Consider the following 19416-nt stretch of genomic DNA (forward strand, 5'->3'; position numbering starts at 1 on the left):
GTACATGGAAGAAAAAAGTCCCAGCAGAGATTAGGGAAAGGTACAATTTGCAATGTTTGATACTCCAGCTGGCCCGTAATGATTGCAAGCCCAATTCGCAGCGGAGAGCCTCCACCGGAACTGCAGTAGGGACCCCTAAAATAGATTTTTACCTCCAGTTTTTCCATACAACCAACATGGGGTTCCAAAAGCAATTCGAGCCCATTTGTTAACCCGGTAACAATACTGGTGCTTATACGGCCAGTAACACTTCGATATAATTTCCACCTTGTTTAGCCACGAAATGTTTGATTACCGACCATTTCTGTAAAATATTTGTCTTAACGTAATCTGCATGGCAAAAGTGGGTAGTGGTAGGGAACTGTTACACTCACCTGGTACCCACGGGGAAGCCACCCAGCCCTGGTTGGATGATTCGCACTCTCAAACCCTCTCCCTGTCCCTTGGTAAGGCCTCTGGTTAAAGATGGGTCTGCAATATAGGAGAGCTGGATTCAATACCAGATTGTCTTAATGTTTTCCCACCTCCCTTGGCCTCAACCCCTTCCTCCCCCTTGGGCCTTCTCCTCACCTTAATATTGTAAAAGGTGGATTCTCCGTCCTGCTCCTCGTGGCAAGGGTGCGTAGATGTGGGGGGCGAGCAGCGACCAAGTTACTACACTGGTGCAAGCCTCCCCTGTGGGAATCCAGGCGTGTTGCGACTCCATAGGTTTGCTGCTTTACAGTCTTTATATGCAGTTCTTATGTTCCTCTTAGTTCGAATAATAATGTCTTGCTTCTTTTCTTTTAGGTATGGAAAAGGTATTTTGGTGTTGTCATGCAGTTTGAAGATGAGCATGGGCCGGTAGGCGAAAGCACGGTGTGCGCGATGCTGTCCGGTGAGTAATGCGCGATGCACGGCGCTGTTTCGCCTTTTATATTGCTAACCTGTGTCTTTTCTCTCCTTGCAGGTTGTGATGTTCCTCGCTGAGCGCTGTAATGTTCCAACAATGATACTGACCAGGAGATGACTACCCAGGTAAGAATTGTGTGGCTTTCTTCATTCGGGAGGAAACGTGAGTAAATGCTTACTAATGCTGTCTTTCTTTCTCCTCTTTCCAGGTTATGGTATTCCAGGATGTATGCGGTGCTGGATGATGGAGTTTGTACCTTCAGGTGAGTGGATCTGAAGTCAGCGATGGATTGAAGACAGGATGCTGTTCCAGGTAAGTTTTGTAGTGTTCTTTCTCTCTCTTCAGGTCCTTGGTTTCAGGTAAACTGGCATCAAAGAACTGGACACGGTGAGCGCTACGCTGCGCGCTACGCTGCCCACAGCAGAATAACGCAAAGCATGTTCTGCTGTTTGGGTGTGGTTTAAATAGTCTCAGGTAAAGTAGTCCAGGTAAAATAGTCCCAGGACTGACACACCCAAATTAGTCCAGGTAAAGTAGTCCCAGACCTGACACACCCAAAAGACTAGACCGCATAGCTCAGTTCCTTGTAACTGAGCTATGTGTGTGCCTCCATGTTGGCTGAACCCCCCTAAGTTAAATAGTCCCAAGTAAATAGTCCCATTCCAATGTTGGTCTTCATGATGGTTATTAGCCTGGCGCCAAAGGCGCCAGGACTGACTCCAAGAGAGTCTTGGATGAGGTTTTAATGCCTTTGACCTGGCTCTAACTGAAAGGCTGGACTTGCAGTGAAGGCCAGGGGCAAGGGTCATGACAGGAACTGCGCAGACAGGAAAGCCCAAATAAATGTATCTGTCTACTACTTCCAATGTACAGTTGTTAAGCTTCATTGGTGATGCCAAATTGAACAGCAGGGGTGCCAACACACCGCTGCTTAAGACCAACATTTGTTCCGAACTGAGATCAAATATCACCCTCTTGGTTCAAGTGGATAGACACTGTAGTATCCTGACATAAGGCCATGATACAACACAAAAGCGAAGGGTCCAATCCTCATTGTCGTAGTTTATTCGAAAGCAAGGGCCGAGAGATGGAATCAAAGACCTTAGAAAAGTTCACAAAGCACGTATATAATTTCCACTTGCTAGTTGTCATCTCAGCAGCAAAATATTGCAAGACACAAGCGCCAAGTACTGTGCTGTGCACCTTTCTGAACATTTTTAGACGGCCAATAGCTTCAGCCCAGGTGTTCAATTTCTTTAGTATAAATGAGGTGAAGACTTTAGAGATTGTGTCTTATATGGCCAATAGCCTGTAGTTGGAGGGGTCCTGTATGTCACCCTTCTTATACACAAGGATCAGTATGGACTCACTCCAGCTACTAGGCATCAATCCAGTGAGTATAATGTGCCTAAGCCAATGTTGCAAAGTCCCAGCCCAATGATTGGGAATGGATTTATAGACAATATTAGGAACTGTATCTGGGCCCAGGTTTTAGATGAACGCAGTCTTATAATGAGTCCCCGAATATCCTCAGAGTCCATTGCTAGTGGGCCATTAGTAAAAATACTCATCGCCTCACCCATTGTAGTTTTGACGATCTTTTCATTGTAGCACAAAGATGAAATATGGGTGAGCCAGCTGTCTCAGAGATAGGGTTTAGTTCTGAGGGTTGATGAGCCAAAATTATGAGTTAGAATTAGGAAAGCTCATCAAGCAGCCAAAGGAGGAGTTGGCAGTACAGCAACAAAATAATTCGGAGCAGGAGTCCCAATTGTCTGCACTGAAAGATGAGTGCCAAGAAAGGGTTGACTAAAATTAAACCAAGAAGTGATATACACTAGAACCTGCTTAGAGGATATGATTGCATATCAAAAGCAGATTAAGCAATGGAAAGAGGAGAATAATCAGTGGGCTATAAAGGAGGTCCATTCCCAAGCAGATTTTGACCAAGAGCGCCAGAAGTCAAGCGCTATGAAACAGCAGAGAGATAACTTTAGTGAACTGAATAGCACACTGTATCAGGAAAAAGATGCCCTATGCCAGGAAGTGTGCAAATTAAAAATAGACCTGGAGAGAAGTGTACAGCCAAGTAGTAGCACAAGGGAAGGTCATAGAAGTCAGTCAAGCCCTGATAGCAGAGCCTTTGCATACTATCAAGAAATAGGGGCTGAGAAAGAGAAATTTGAGAGATTAGAAAAAGAGTGTGCTGGATTTAATAAGGACTTGAGGAACCCCGAACAGTTACAGACTGGTGGGGCAACCCCTGATCACAGTGTGATGCCCTCTGTACCAAGGACCTCAAGTCAACTTACCACCCTATATGCGCAAAGCACTGCTAACTTCATGTCCACAGGTTCACAAGAACCGGGAACCATGAGGCAGCCGGACTCAATTAGGCCCAGCATTATTGAGCCAGCAGGCCAGTGTCCATCAGAGATTGATGGGCATGCATTCCTGTTTAGGTTCAAAAATATTGTGGCCAATATATCTGACCAGAAAGACTCCTATGAAGAGAAAATCAGGGAGTTAGACTGGCAGAAACATCAGCTACAAAGAAAACAACTGGTCCACTTTGCAGATAAAAATGAGTCTGAGTTTAGGCCCCAAAAGAGCATCTTGAAAACCTCCACCCAATCAGGGAGGTGGGAGGAGTTCTCCACCAACCCCAGAAGAAGGGAGGAGGCAGATGAGTACTCCCCTGTGAGACAGATGGAGTCCAAGGTAAGTGACCCAGAGAGCCCACAATACAATAGGGGAGAAGAGACTATGCCCTGTCATTCTGGGAGAGACTCTCAGTCTCCAAGAATCAGGGAGCACCTAGAGGATAGGAATGGGACCTCAAATAGCAGCAGCTCCGAGTCTGAGGATGAATGGACTCAGGTGCAGCAGAAAAAGAAGGCTGCCAAACAAAAGAGGACTCTGGCAAAAGACCCCATTAGACAAATAAAAGCCATTACAAACATCATGACCCTTTACCATAAAAATGCAATGTACTCAGTCTGGGAGCATCTGGAGCTGTATGACCAGATGATGACATCATTTGGCATTAAAAATGGCCAGAATTATAGAGAGTTTGCCTAATGCACATTCTCCCCAGAACACTGCAGCTTCTTTGCTGGGCTTGAGGATCAGAATCATTCAAGGTGGTCTACATATAAGGTGGCCATCTTGAAGCACTTCTCCATGCACCAAAACCACCAGGATGCTCACAAGGGGGCCTACAACCTGCAGTACAGAGAGGATCAGGCCCAGAGGGAATTTGTCCAAGAACTGAAGCGGGCATTTGCACAAACCACTAGTCAGTTGCACACGAACATTAGGGAGTTCATCAATACCTATTTCGATGCACTAACTGGTTAGGGACTTCCACGAAGAAAGGACCTTGGACTGGGTAATACAGCAAGATACCTGGATTTATGAGGTCCACAAGCCAGTAGAAAACAAGAAATCCCCCAAAAATCTCAAACCAACTAACACACCCACTGCTGCCAATCCCCTAAAAATACACCTCCCACGAACCAACCAAACCACAAGCAAAGAAGACCCTCTGACCAGTCCCAAGCAGGTGGTAACCAGGCAGAGTACCCCACAAATAATATCATATCAGAGTACAGTTCACGATCGGGTAGTCAGTTAAGAACTTGTTCTGCCACCATGTGACTGCGACGCAGTAACTTACAATGCCGACACGGGATGGGAGGCTGTTCCTGCAGCTGACCGCTGATTCCCGTGTTTGGCATCATTTAGTTCAAAATTGAGGTAAAGGGAAGATTACCATTTCAGCATGGCCACAACACACACTATACACACACTTACGGTCACGTGAGACGCTGGACGCACCGCCAGCATCACGTGACAGTGAGTCTTTACATTTAAATGCCGACACAGGATAGTAGGGTGTGCCAGCAACTGTCTTCCTGTTCCCGTGTCGGTCATTTACAAATGAAGATCAAGGTAAATGTCATAACACTCGTGACTCATGCAAGAGAGTTACGCGGCACAGAGGACATTTATAATAGTACGTAATTTCCATATAGGGTTTCCAGTCAGTGAAGTTGAGAGAGGGTTTGATCTGATACCTGTAACTTGAGCAACCAGTACGCATTCAAAAGCACAACTTTATTGAAATAAGTTAGTGGCAAATCTACACCAGTATAGAGTTTAGAAATGCAGCTATATGAAGCATGTATGAGATGAGGTACTTGCAGTAAGAGAGATTGTACTTGTATGTCTTTCAGGTTCTTGAACATTGAGGGAGTTAAGGAATGGACCAGTCAATGCCAAACTAGACAGGTTAGTACTCTGGCTTTAAGAATTTTCATAAACGCACACAAATGAATATACAGTGGGTTGATAGGAATTTTTCTTTTTTACATCCTGCACAGATCATAAGCATAGATAACATTTTCACCTGAAGAGGGGACCGAACGTCCCAAAATGCATAGTTGGGAATCAAGATAAAGCACCCCATTAAGGAAACTTAGTTTTACTGATGTGACACAGCTTGGACTTGATACATAATTGTTATCTTTTATAATTTATAAACGTAAAATGTGGGCAGGAGAATGTTAGTGACATCTCTTCCGTATAAAGAATTAAGGTGAATTTAAGGTTTTTTCTAAATTGAAATTTTCATTTTTGATGTCATAAAACACTTTGTACAAATGAATTTTGTAAATTGAGACAATGAGAACGTATTCTTTTGTTTGTTATAAATACATTGTTTAAATATATTCAGGAAGAGGTTATTTCAGACCTGGTTTGTGTGACTGGGTTGTTCATCAGTGAGTCTGAGGAATAGTGTATTGTACGTATGAAGAGGTAGGCATAAATTGTCCACCTGATATCGGACAGCCAATAACAAACCTAGCTCCTATATGATTGTGTATCTAGATGTGTCCCTTAACCAATCCCAACCCTTGATAGGTTTTTCACTATTGCAACGTAGCATGACGTCACTCTGACGCAAAAAGAAGTGTACAATTGTATTTTTTGTGGAAATCGCTGAGAGAATGAGCGTATGTCCGTTGATGTTTGTTGTATACTCCCTGTTTTAGATCATTTCTATTAAAACAGCAACTTGCCATCTTCTTGAGTTTGCCTGGTTATTTGGACTCAAAATTATTCTGGTGTAATCCCATCCAGCCATAAATGCATGTTCCAAGGGCCATAAACTCATGTGGTAGCAGATGATGGTTTCGATCTAAACTAGTCTGACTTAAGAGTTTCAGACGATCAGGCATCCTCTGCCATTAGCTGGAAAATCATGGAGTTTCCTGTGGAGAGCGGCCAATAAAAAATAAACTTGCAAGCTTATCTGCGCAATTGTGTGTTTTAATTGTTTGAAATGCTGTGCTACTGTGAATGTAATGATCCAGTGTGTACATTAGATGTATGTTCCGTCCATCTAAGTTTAACCTTTCTTATGGACAGACCTACATAAAACATTCCACACAGGCATCCTATGCCATAGATTACATTCATCGAGTCACATGTTGTTGTGTGTCATAATTGAATGTGTTTGCCTTTGTTAGGATGATTAATAATACTTCCTCTTATCAGATTGTTGCAATGCTGGCAGTTGTTACAAGAAAGAGTTCCTCTATGAACAATGTTCGGTTGATTTCCTTCCCTATAGTCTGCTCGAATTAAATAATCTCTCAGACATTTACTGTTTCTATATGCAAAGGTAGGTATCTATCCAAAGAGTTGTGCCAGTAGTGGATCTATTTGTAAAACTTGCCAATTCCTTTTAAGTATCTTTTTGATTTTGTAACTCTGCTGTGAATATGTAGTTACATAGACCAGTTTCTCTTATTTTAATTTGAATGATGGTTTTAAGCATGCTTGTCTAGACACTTGCAAGGCTTTAGCTTGACCAATTTATTCTGCCGAATAGCCCCTCTCTACAAATTTGTCATGTAATGTTTTCGATTTGTTCAGGGTTTTTTTATTTTTTTGGATGGAAACTTGATGCTAATAAAATGCTGTTCTTATCAGTCGGCTTGTTTTAAACCATGGTTTTAAGTTTCAAGTTTGCCTTCCTTGATATAGATTTCCTTGATATAGATTTCCACATCAAGGAATTGTATCCTGCTGGTGCTCAACTGGGTTGTCAACCGAATCGTCAGAGCTAGCTGATTCATGTATTCAATAAATTGAGTCAATTCTTCGATTGTGCCTCTCCAGACTCCAAATACATCATCTATAAATCTGTACATGCATATCAACTGATCTTTCCATATCGGATTATTTAGGACTTGTTTTTCCTCAAGGTAGGCCATATATGTGTTGGCGTATACTGGTGCCATGTCTGCCATCATCGATGTTCCTGATAACTGTACAAAGAATCTGTATTCAAATCTAAAGAAATTATTTGACAATACCAATTTGAGTAAAACTCAAATGAACATTTTATTTGCAAAACATTCTTCTGTGGACCTCTTCATACGTGTCATTTAAGAAAAATCAGTTACACAAAGTTTCATTGGTGTTCTAAGCTATAAGATCCTTTTTTATACAGCCTATATGATTGGTTTGGCACGCTTGTGCCATGTCTGGAACATTTGCTTCATTTAGCAGCACGTAAGCAAATACCCAGGTGCAAGGAGATAGGACATGAGGCTGCCCGTCCACCCAGTTAGCTCAGCATCTCTCATCACCCATGCCTTCTACCATTAAATCTTCTTTGTACTTGGCCTTGCAGTGTATTCTCGTCCTGGGAATGCAAAGGGAGTGAGGGCATTCACTATCATATCTGGAACTCCAAGTTCAAGTCCTATTTCCATCCTTGACACATGTGACAAGAGACCATGATTCTGCTCATTCTGCAAGCTATTAAATGTTTTAAATGAATTAAGACTTGGCATCCTGTGTGTTCTTTCTTGCACCTTAACATGAGAGGACTCATCCCCCGCACACATGCTCTCCTTCAGCGTACATAGCTGACCTTGCCTGCTCAGTTCTTAACTTCAGGCCAGACAGCCTCCCAATGCAGCTCCAATAACCTGTTAGTCTACTGTGACACAGCCTTTCATTCTTTCTCCATGATTCTTTGGCTTATCATTTCATTTGGCTTATTTATCCCCATGGAAAGGCATGTCCGCCACCTTGGCCTTGACATCCTGCCTGAGGTTGGTGGCCTTCGAGCCAACCTTGATGGCGTAGCGAGACCCTGTTGCCCATCTACAGGAAACCAGAGTAGGCAATGTCCAGGGCAACTGTGATTGCATGGTCAGTTGCCACTTCGCCTTCATGAAAGATGGCCATAGCCTCTGCTTTTTTGTCCTCTGGAAGGAAATCAAGGATGGGTCCCAACTTGTACCAGAGCTCTCTATTGCAGCGTGCAAAGATGGCTAGGGCATTGGCATCCTTGGCTGTAGACACTGCAGTGGAAGTTATGTGCTTTCCAGCCGCATCCAGCTTCTTTCCCTCCAGGTCAGGTGGAACTGAGTCCGGCGTTGGATGGCCTCGAGGCATTTAGCAGAGGTATCCGGGAACCTATATTTCTTCTCCAGCCTTGCCTTTTTGGTTGGTGTGGAAAAGGGTTTTGCATCACCACCAGCCTGCTCTCCCAGATGTCATTGAGAAACGGGACTGAGACCATAGTCTTTCTGGAGATTTCATGATGCTGGAAAAGGAAGCGCTCATTTTCTTCCGGGATCAGGTTGAAAAGCTTGACTGTCTGAGAAATCATCACCTGGAAAGATCCCACCTCATCCGGGGGTGAGTCACTAGATGGTAGGTCTACTTCTGGCGGCTCACCGCTCACTGTCTGCAGGGATGTAGTCTTCAAACTCATCCACACCCTGTTTATCATCTGTATCCGGGTTGATGTCTGTAGTAGTGTGCGTTCCTGCCAGGTCCAACTCCTCTACAATATGGTACTGTGGAACAGGAGGTGGCTGCAGGAATGCCGGCACTGGAAAAGGTGGCACCAAGCGGGCCGACATGGTCTTGGTGGATGGCCAAAGGAGCCGGGCCCAGAACCACAGGAGGACCAGGAGGCACTAGTGATAGGTGCTGCTGAATCTCCATGACCAGAGTGTGTAGAGTTGACAAAATATCCAAAGAAACATCTCTTGGAGCCCAATCTCTCTGAGCCACCTGAGGCATCAAGATTGATACACAAGGCCAGGGGCTCGTAGGCTGAAGTGGTTGCAGCGGTGCTGAGCTGGCTGCGGGAGGGCCAACACCACCCTCCACAGGGTGTAGAACAACATCTTCATACAGTACTTCCTCCTACTTTCTGTCGGATGGAAGGAGCGGAGACAGGGGCTGAACACACGACCCTAGGAGGACTCACAGGGGATGTGGCAGGCAGCTGAGGGGCACATGTGGGCTTTAGCAAAAAAATAGATCTGGTGGTACCTCTCTCTCTCCGCTGAAACCTCTCAGGAAGGTGCCTAACACAGGCATACCTGGAGAAGGTAGTACAGGGGAGCAGACCCAGCCAGGACTGACAGAGACCTGAGATAGTCGTCATTACCATAGAGATGGTGACTGCAGCCATCGACAAGCCTGAAGACGTGACAAAAACCGGCACCGGTGACCCGGTGGACTCCACTTTGCATAGGCCTAAAAAGTTCTGCATTTCACTCACTGTCATAGGTCTTACAGTTTTCATGATCACTTCTGCTCTCTCAGGAGACACCTTTCTCCCCTCTAGAGAGATTAGCTGTCCTATATACAGGACCTCTTCCTGGAAATACTGTAATTTTTATTTGTCCAACTTACATTCTTTTTCTGCCAATACTGGTGTTAAGTGGACTGAATCTTCTCAGCATTTTTCTTCTGTCTCACTGCACACTAATATGTCATATACATAATCAATTATTGTGCTCTTAAGTTGTATTTTACCTAGGTCCATCTGTAGGAGCCTATTAAAGATTGATGGGGACACACAGTACTCCTGTGGTAATCTTGTATGTTTCCACCACTGGTTTCTATATGAAAATTAAATGAAATCATGGGAGTCCTCATGAAGGGGAATTGAAAAGAAAGCATTCTTTAGATCTACTACTGTAAAATATTTGGCTTTAGCTGGGAAGTTACATAATATCGTAGCTGGGTTGGGAGCAAGAGGAAACTCTGCTTCGACAATATTATTTAGGGGGCGTAGATCCTGAATAAAACTCCACAACCCACCCGTTGATTTCTTCACTTCACTGGGTACACAGCCATGTTACACAGAGAATCTGATGTTACCAGTATTCCCTGGTGTGTATTAAAGCAAAAAAGGTTTCAAATATACCTTCATCTACTTCTCTGGACATGGGGTACTGTTTTGCTCATGGTAGAATTGCTCCTGGCTTAAGCTTTATTTTAGCTGCTCCTGCTCCACTCAATAGACACACGTTACATGGACTGTTAGTCCATAAGATGCTTGGCACTCTTTCTAAATCATCTTGGAATTATTGTGGTTTCTTTCTTACCAATGCCATTCTCTGTGGTATCTGCTTATTCTCAACAACCCAATAAGTGAGACTTATGAAAAATACTAATTCATCATCTGAATTCTCATCTCTAAACAACTCTTCATCTGTCAAGTCTGTTAGGCTATATCCCTCATCAAGAGCTTTTACTGTTCTCCATGCTCTTTCGTCCCATTAACAACCACCCTTTCCTCTCTTACTAACGCTGCTTCCAGTTCTATGGGAATAACCTGTCCTTCCTAGTCATCCATAGGTATCTATGCTCTAAACAACAATTTGTCAGGTATCCTCAGTAATTTACCTATCAATCCAGGAAACCATGTCAACAAAACAACTAAGAGAGACACATGTCTTTTTAAAACCAAGTCAAATTCTTACACTAACATATTCATAATACCAAATAAAATGTGCACAACAACTTCGTCTATCATTTGCACATGTAGCTTTGTCAGCATTTCTATGGCTGTGTCAAGGTTCCATTCTCATCGTCTTGAGCAAGTATGAACGTGCAACATGATTCTACGATTCTGGCACAAACACCTCCATCCATGGCTTCAATAATATCCAAGACACACCTATTCTGAAGAGTCATCAGTCGTATGGCTCTCAGCGCTTCCTTGATTGCATTGAATCCCTTGATAGTCGTATTAATCGTCTGTAGAAGTTCACATCTGTTATCTGTAACCACTTGGTATTCGCGGCAGACTAGATCCTTGGCATAAAGATTATCTTGAATATCGATGAAGTCTGACTGAATAGTCTGTGCTCAAATGGAATAGAATCAAAAGCTTCTATTGACTTGGCTGAGAAATAGTTCTCTCTTTTCATGCGACTTAGGAGCTCAACAGATCTCTTCTTCCTGAAATTAGCATCTGCTTTTGGAAACTAGTCAATGCTCAGATCACTTTTCGGAATCACCAATGCTGCAACATGAACATTCACTATATGATATGATATGATATGATTCTGAAGGAGTAACGTAATGAACTAACTGAAGGACTATGTAGAGTATTATCAAGCTGGGGAGAAACCAATTGTGCTCTCCTGGAGGTAATAGGTAGTTCAGAGGATGAGCTGACAAGAAACCCCACCAAGCCATGCATGCATTTACTTCAGGCAGATTGGATTACAACCTTGGATGAAACGGCAAAATTGAATCTGGTCTCATTTTTACCACACTTTCCGATCAAGCTAAATGAAGTAAGGACATACTTGGCAGTTTTTCCTGATCATTCAATCCGGCAGAGTTTTTTGAGAATCCGGATGAATTTGTTATTGACTAACGAAATCCTATCATCTAGAGGTCAATCAAGTATAAATCACTGCAGATTCTATAACAAGAGGAAAGTGGTGGAAACTATCAAACATCTTCTTCTCGAATGCCTAGGCACAAACCTGGCACCTACAGTACACCTGGGCACCCTATTCCAAGACTTATGCTGTTTTGATCAAGAGGAATGGTGGGCCAGGTTAATGAGTGGAGAGAAAGTTAGATGGGTGGTGGCGACTGTTCACTTCTTTCGATCATTGGGCTTTGATGGGCAACAGGAGAAGCCCTGAGTCAAAGGGGTGGACCTAGAAGGGTTGAAGGTGACTACATACTATCCTTTGATTGAGACAATGGTGAGAAGGCTTAATCTGAATGGAAAAATAGGAACACAAATCTGCAATGGAAGTGCAGTTGAATTGAAATTGAAATTGACAAACATGAACACCACACGCAAATAAGTAATCACCTTGCATTAAAGTGAAAAGTTCTACTTTGCTTTGTTGAACAAGGATAAGCAGACTTTTGAGTGGTCTAGGCGCAGAAATGCAAAGCAGAAATAACAAAAGGAGGACAAGTAATAAACCTTGTAAATTTTGTAAAAATTTAAAATTCTATTAAATCAAATAAATAAAAAAAAGAATATATGATATGATATGGCATTTATAAAGCGCCTATAGACAAGTGTTTCAAGGCACGATGAGGCAAGGGAGGGGACCAAGGGGAGGACGGACAGCGATCCTACTAGGCCAGGTGTCATTCAGATGGCTCAAGTGTGTGGGAAGGGGGCAGGGACAGTGCAGAACAAGGGAATAGATAATAACAATAAGTAAAGTAGCGGCCATCATGTGGCAAGTGCATGGGTAAGTGCATTGGGCAGCTTCATATAAGCTCTGGATCCACAAACCCAGTAGTGATTCATTATCACTTCTGTTCCGATGCGCATTCCTGGTGCATCAAAAATTCGACCACAGTTCTGATTTTCTCCCAACTTCCTAGTGCCATTATTTCTGAAGCACAACTTTGCTTTATCCAGAGGCACGATCTGCAATGGTCCTCTTTTATCCTCAACCCATGTCAGCAGTTTTGCAAGCTTTGGCCATAATGTTTCACTCAGTCTTTCCCCATTTTCAACAGTTGGTTGGTAATGACCAATCATTACCCAAACTCTGCAGATTACCACCCCTTCTTCCCAGCCATCTAGTTAGAGTACTGAATCCCAGATCTGCATTTATCCTCTTGCATTCTGTCTTCAAATGTCTTCTGCTGATTTTATTGGACTCTCAAGTCTTTTGTTTACTTCCCATCTAATTCTAGCCCCTTTCACTCCAGGTTGTTCATATCATATCACATGATTCTTCGTGTGGGCTCTTGCTCTTGTCTTTGTGTCTTGCACATAGTCATCTTCATCCCGATCTGTTAATTCTATTGCCCATGCCAAATAAGCTGTTCGGCCCATGAAGTGACCTCATGTTCAGCATACTGCAATGTGAGATAGGCAGTGAGCTGTCTCAACATCTATTCCGATGGCTGCCAATATCTTAGACTTCCCCATACTATAAAGCAGGAGTACACAGTATAAAGCACATACATAGTATTCCTCCTTTGAGGTACTTTTGCCTACCTCTTTCATGTGCTGATACCACATGTTGTTCCACATGTTGTTTCCCAAATGTGCTGTGCTGTCTAGATAATCATTCAAGTCATGATCATCTTCCCTTGTACTTCTCTTAGGTCTCCTTTTTTCCTCATGAGCTCTCATAATCATATCGTGAAGTATGTCTGCATAGTTCCTTCTTACTGGGGGAATTACAGAAACATTTGTCAGTCGAACTGGTGTTTTACATGTGCTAATGGTGTAGGGACAATCACATAATGTCTCGGTGGTCTTACACTTGCCACTTCTGTACCCTCCTGCTGCATAGGAATACACAGGAACTATTGCCTTATTTGGATCTACATAATAGAGAGTATGTACTGTGAGAGAAAGTAGAATAACAATAAACAGAATGCATGTTTAGGTTGTCCGGTTGCAACAATAACCTCTTATATGTTGTGGGGGGCTCTCATTGTTTGCCACATTGTTATTACTATCAATTTTACCCATTTTTTACTTTTGCTTTTAAGGAAGGAAAAAACAAACTTTAATCGGGTAATCTCATAAAATATTCTGGCAATATCAGGATCTGCTCCAAGAGCTCCACAAGCAACTGCTGATGGCAGGATGGTTGATAGGGTTCCTGATGAACACAAAAGAATTGTCCTTTCTCCAGGCCAAATGAGGATGTGCTTCCAGAAAATAATAGAAAAACTAGGGTAAGTTTTTAATTTCTACATTCATCAGCACCATTAGGATGCTGGCCGTGTTGCCTCAGAAAATAGATGTAGTTGCGCATTTATGTCACGTAGCAATTGATTGATTGCCAATCGATTCCTAGGATCTCTCAGAAATGTATGAACATCAGTTTGTCTTCCAGCAAGATGCGGGCATTCTTCAATCAAGAAATAAAGACCATTACAACTAGTCTACTTGTGTCGTTATCAGACAGAGGCATTCGTGTTTTCCATATAGTACTCAGGTAGCTGGAGGATTTGCTCAATTATAGCTGTGAGCAATTTCCTCACAAATGGACCATTTTTAGGATCTTGCAAGAATACATGAACATCAGTTGTTCTCCCAACCAATGATGGATACGCATGCAGAATGAAGAGAAAAACAGCAAGAATGATCCGCTAAACGTTGCCATTAGGCACCACCATGGACATTTGCAAAGAGAAATTCAGTGAGAAAGGAATCAAGATATTGCTCCCTTTTCCAATTCTAAAAGATGAACTCTAAGTCTGGCATTTCTTTTCAAGACTTCAATATGTCTCATCCAATGACAGCAAATTCCTGTGGCTCAAGAACAATAGCTTTTCCCTTTTACTCCTGTTTGGCAGTTACAAAGAGTCTCTTGGACAAACCACAGTCCAATGAACTCTTTGGGCCTCATTACGAGTCCGGCGGTAACCATGCCGGAAAAACTGGCAGGTTACTGCCGGACCCGTATTACCATTTCGCCTCTGTGATTCCCGGAATCACCGGGGCATAACCACCCCAGTGACCCGGGAATTCCAGAGGAAGAATTCTGTAAGTCCCCATTCCCATGGGGATGGGGACAATGGAAACACTGGTTCCATCTATGACAGGGCCGATGTTTCCATGTCCGCCTGCAGGCGGGTGGTGTAAATCCTGCCAGGTCAGACATGGCAGGAGTGACACCTCCTGCCTGCAGGACTCTTAATCAGCCAGTCCGGAAAGAACGGTGGCAGTGTTTTTACCGCCACCATTCTTTCCGGACCGGCAGGGTCGTAATGAGGCCCTTTATCTGTCTACTTGTCAGTCTCTACGTCCTTCTTCCTCGTCATCGATGTTCTCTGCATGTGCTGAGCTACTTCTCCTTGACTTGCTCCCGAATGTGGTGGGGGTGTGGTAGGTTCACCGCTGTAGATATTCACGTCTCCTAGGAATATCCAAGTGCGTCTTCCTTGCCCTTTCACTGCCGATAGAGGAACATCCTCCATGAAGAACCTGTGTTGGAGCCATTTGCAAACGAAATTATGGATTAGCACTTGATCTCTGGGGAAACGTCTTGGCAGTAGAAGTTCTTTTGATCCAGTTGCTGTATGGTCTTCATCTGTGTTCTGAGACCTACACCCGTCCGTTTGACTTGTTCTGAAATGACAGAGATACTTGTCATACATGTTAAGTAGGCACGTAGCTCATCTCCTAACAATTCTGCTGTTGTCTGGGCATCACTTCTAACACTCGATGGAGGTGCAAGAGGTGTTCTCATTCATCTCCTCGTAACTAGTTCATGGGGCGTGAGATGATGGTCAGAGCCTGGCTGATTCCTCAATGCATATAATGCAAGAGGCAGGCAATGCTGCCATCCATTTTTCAATGTTAATTTGAGCTTAGCTATCCTTTCTTTAAGCAGGTCGTTGAGTCTCTCACAGATTCTGTTGGCTTGTGGGTAATAAGGCAATGAAAACGTGTGCTTTATACCAAGCAATAAGCTAATAATCTTGAATACTTCATTCACAAAATGGGGGCCATTATCTGTCTTAATACCTCACACATTCCCCATCTAGGAAATACTTCACAAACTAGGAACTTTGCAGCGCAAGTGGCATCTGGATGTGTGCATGGGCCAGCTTCGACCCACCTTGAGAAAGGGCACACTACCACTATATAGTTTGCATGTTTTGCAATTTTTTAAAACTTTAAAATGGGAATCAGACTACCTTTTGGCTACTTTAGATGTTTCAGCGCTTTATACTAGTATAGATCATGATCTAGCAGTTCAAACAATAGACTACACCTTTGGAAACTCAACATATACATATGCTTTAGAGTTTTCTGAAATTCACCTTAGATAATAATGTATTCATCTTTAATGATCGATACTATGCACAGGCCAAAGGGGTAGCCATGGATGCTAAATTTGCGCCATCCCTGGCTAACCTGTTTATGGCCCAATATGAAGAAAAACATATCTATGACCAAGACATTTTCAAAACAAATCTAATTGCATGGAGAAGATTTATTGACGATGTCCTAATTGTATGGAAAGAGACTCTTGCATCTTTTGAAAGTTTTGTGCTATATGCCAACAACAACAAATTTGGTATCAGTTTTACTGGTTCAGCGAGTTCACACAGTATAGACTTTTTAGACTTACACATTTTTGTTAAGAATAGGCAGATTGAAACTAAAACATACCGTAAGCCAACAGAGGTAATCTCTGTACTTTATGCACAAAGCAGTCATCAAAAGATCTACAATAGACAACATCCCAGCTGGAGAATTTTATCGAGCCAGGAGAAATTGTAGTTTGGATTTGGATTATTTTAAGGAGTCCGATTGTAACGCTCACCTAATTCCCGCAGAGGCGCCGGTCTTGACTGGGTGAATGCTGTATCTTCAAAGGTGATGTGTAACACACGGTTGGCTCTTTGGGCTGGACCTCTGTGCACTGTATGTCTGACTCGAAGAGTAAGATGTCTGCAGATAGAAAATATGGGATTAATGAACTGGGGTTATTGGGTGTCTCTCTCCTCTTCCCTTTCTCTTCTCCTGTAGAACCCCAAAGGTTAACACCCTCACCTTAGGTAAGTGAACACCGAGCTCTCCATCTGCCTCGGGGCAGGGGGCCGTAACCAGTTTCTTCACTGGATAAGGGTGCAGGCCTCTTGACCTCAGAGGACTGCTGTCCGTCGTTAACTGCACGAACGGTAAGTTCTGGGCACTTCAAATGTCTTAAAAGTCTTTTGTAATGATATCTCTTGTTTTGCAGGGTTCCGGCGATGGCGGATGGCGGGCTGATGAGAGTTGAGGATCGAACCCGCGTGAGGAATAGAAGCGCCTGGAAGCACGTAAGTAAGCGCTTGTATCCTGCTTCACGATGCGCACTAACTGTCCCTTTTATCTTGCAGGTACAAGTTCGGAGCTTTAGAGAAGCTGAAGGGTGCTGGAATACCCACTGGATTCGGCGTGGGAAGGAGTAATGGCACGTGAGTAATAAAGTTGCCCAATGTCTTTAAACGCACCTTCTTTTGTCTTTCAGATGCGGGATGCAGCGCCGAAGGCCTCCGGAGCGTGCGAAGAGCTGGTAAGCTTTTGTCTTTCAGATGCCGGAATGCAGTGCGAAGACCTCCGGAGCATGCGAAGAGTAGGTAAGCCTTTGTCTTTCAGATGCCGGAATGCAGCGCGAGGCGTTGGTGACAGCCGATGGACCAGGTAAGAGATGCGCTGCCACTGAAGACCGTAGTGCTAACCTGTTCTTTCTTTGTCTTTACAGGTGCTGCTGAAGACTGGATTCCAGGATGGTAAGCCTTTGTTCCCTTAGGCCCAGGATCAGAAGCAGAAGACACGATGAGCGTTCTGCTGCAGAGAATGCAGAATAACGCAAAGCAAGATTCATCCATCGGGTGTGGTTTAAATAGCCTCCTGTAGTGCTTAGGTGTCTCCTTCCACAGCCACGCCTAGGTAAGAAAAGAGTTCCTGCTTTCCAGAAGAGTTCCAGTGTTCTGAACCCAGGGAGTGGCTCCTGCCCCACCCAACAGGAAAAGTAGTCCCAAACAGAAGAGGATCAGGGGTTTAACTGGCAGGTAAGTAAGCAGCATGGTCTGCTGCAGGTCAGTCCACCCAAGCATTATGAGCCCGGCGCTTCCAGCGCTGGGACTGGGCATCTTTATGAGCCTGGTGCCACTGGCGCCAGGACAGGGTCCAAAAGGTCCCAATTGGGACTGGCTGGCACTCGGAACCGGGGTTATGGGTCTGCTTCCAAGGGAGTCGGGCAAGTCCTGATCTTTTGGAAGCAGAGATCATGACAGCACCCCCCCTCAAGGCCCCTCCCAAACCGGGCTTCTCCGGGGGTTTGGGCTTGTTAGGAAATGTTCGATGAAATCTTTTGATTAGTCGAGGCGCGTGGACATATTCTGCAGGTTCCCAGGATCTTTCTTGGGGACCGTAGCCTTTCCAGTCAATCAGGTAAAATAGTTTAGATTTGGAGATCTTGGAATCCAGGATGCTTTTGACTTCAAACTCGAGTTCTCCATCAACTAGAATAGGTTTTGAAGATGTAGTTAGTCGGATTTGAGGTTGCACGGGTTTTAATAGAGAGACGTGGAAGACCGGATGTATCTTCATGTGAGGGGGCAAGTCCAACTTGACCGCTACTGGATTTACTATGGTAGTGATGGAATAGGGACCAAGGTATCTTGGGTTGAATGTGCGTGGTCCTTTTAGAGGTAGATATTTGGTGGATAACCAGACTTGATCTCCTACTTGATATTGGGGGGCTTCCTTCCGATGTTGGTCTGCTCCTTTCTTGTATTGTTCTTTAGCCCTTTGAAGGTGAGAAACGGCTTCCTTAAAGGCTTGGGTGATTGTAGAATGCAGGTGGTCTACTGCTGTTGTTCCAAGATCTTGGAGTGGATCCAACTCCGAGGTTCGAGGGTGACTACCGTATAAAAGAAAAAACGGGGTCTTCCCAGTTCCCGAGTGGACAGAGTTATTGTAGGCATATTCGGCTATCCAAAGGATATCTTTCCAAGTTTTTTCAGTGTGTTGTAGCATGCAGCGCAAATACTGTTCCAGAGTTTGATTGGTCCTCTCGGTTTGTCCGTCGGTTTGAGGGTGGTGGCTGGTCGAAAGTCTCACATCAATTTGAGCCGACCGACAGCAACTTCGCCAAAAATGAGAAATAAATTGACTACCTCGATCCGAAATTAGAACTGAAGGAAAACCGTGCAGTCGGACGATGTTTTCGAGAAATTTTCGGGCCAGAGTTGCTGCTGTTGGTAAGCCTTTGAGTGGAATGAAATGCGCCATCTTGGAGAATAGGTCCACGATTACTAGGATCGTATTGTATCCGGAGCATGGAGGTAGATCGGTGATGAAGTCCAAAGAAAGCGTATGCCAAGGGCGAGGCGGGATGTCAATAGGGCGTAAGAGGCCGGCTGGTTTTTCCTTTTGACTCTTGTTTTGGGCGCATACTCCACAGGACATTATAAAGTCTCTGATATCTTTTTTCCAAGACGGCCACCAGAAGTAGCGCTTGATCTTTTCCGAGGTCTTGGTCATACCGGGATGTCCTTCCATTAAAGAATCGTGATAACAAGAGATTACCTTTTTCTGTAAATCTGTGCTGTGCAGGTATAACCGTTCTTGGAAATATAATAGGTTGTCCTTCACTGTAAAGTCCTTTCCCTGCAGATGCCAATTCTGTATGTCTGCTGGAGTTACCAGTAGCCTGGCTTTATCCTTAACTTCCTCT

Source organism: Ambystoma mexicanum, chromosome 1p (genome assembly GCF_040938575.1).
Source record: "Ambystoma mexicanum isolate Mex_15411 chromosome 1p, UKY_AmexF1_1, whole genome shotgun sequence".
In the NCBI taxonomy this organism is placed as follows: domain Eukaryota; kingdom Metazoa; phylum Chordata; class Amphibia; order Caudata; family Ambystomatidae; genus Ambystoma; species Ambystoma mexicanum.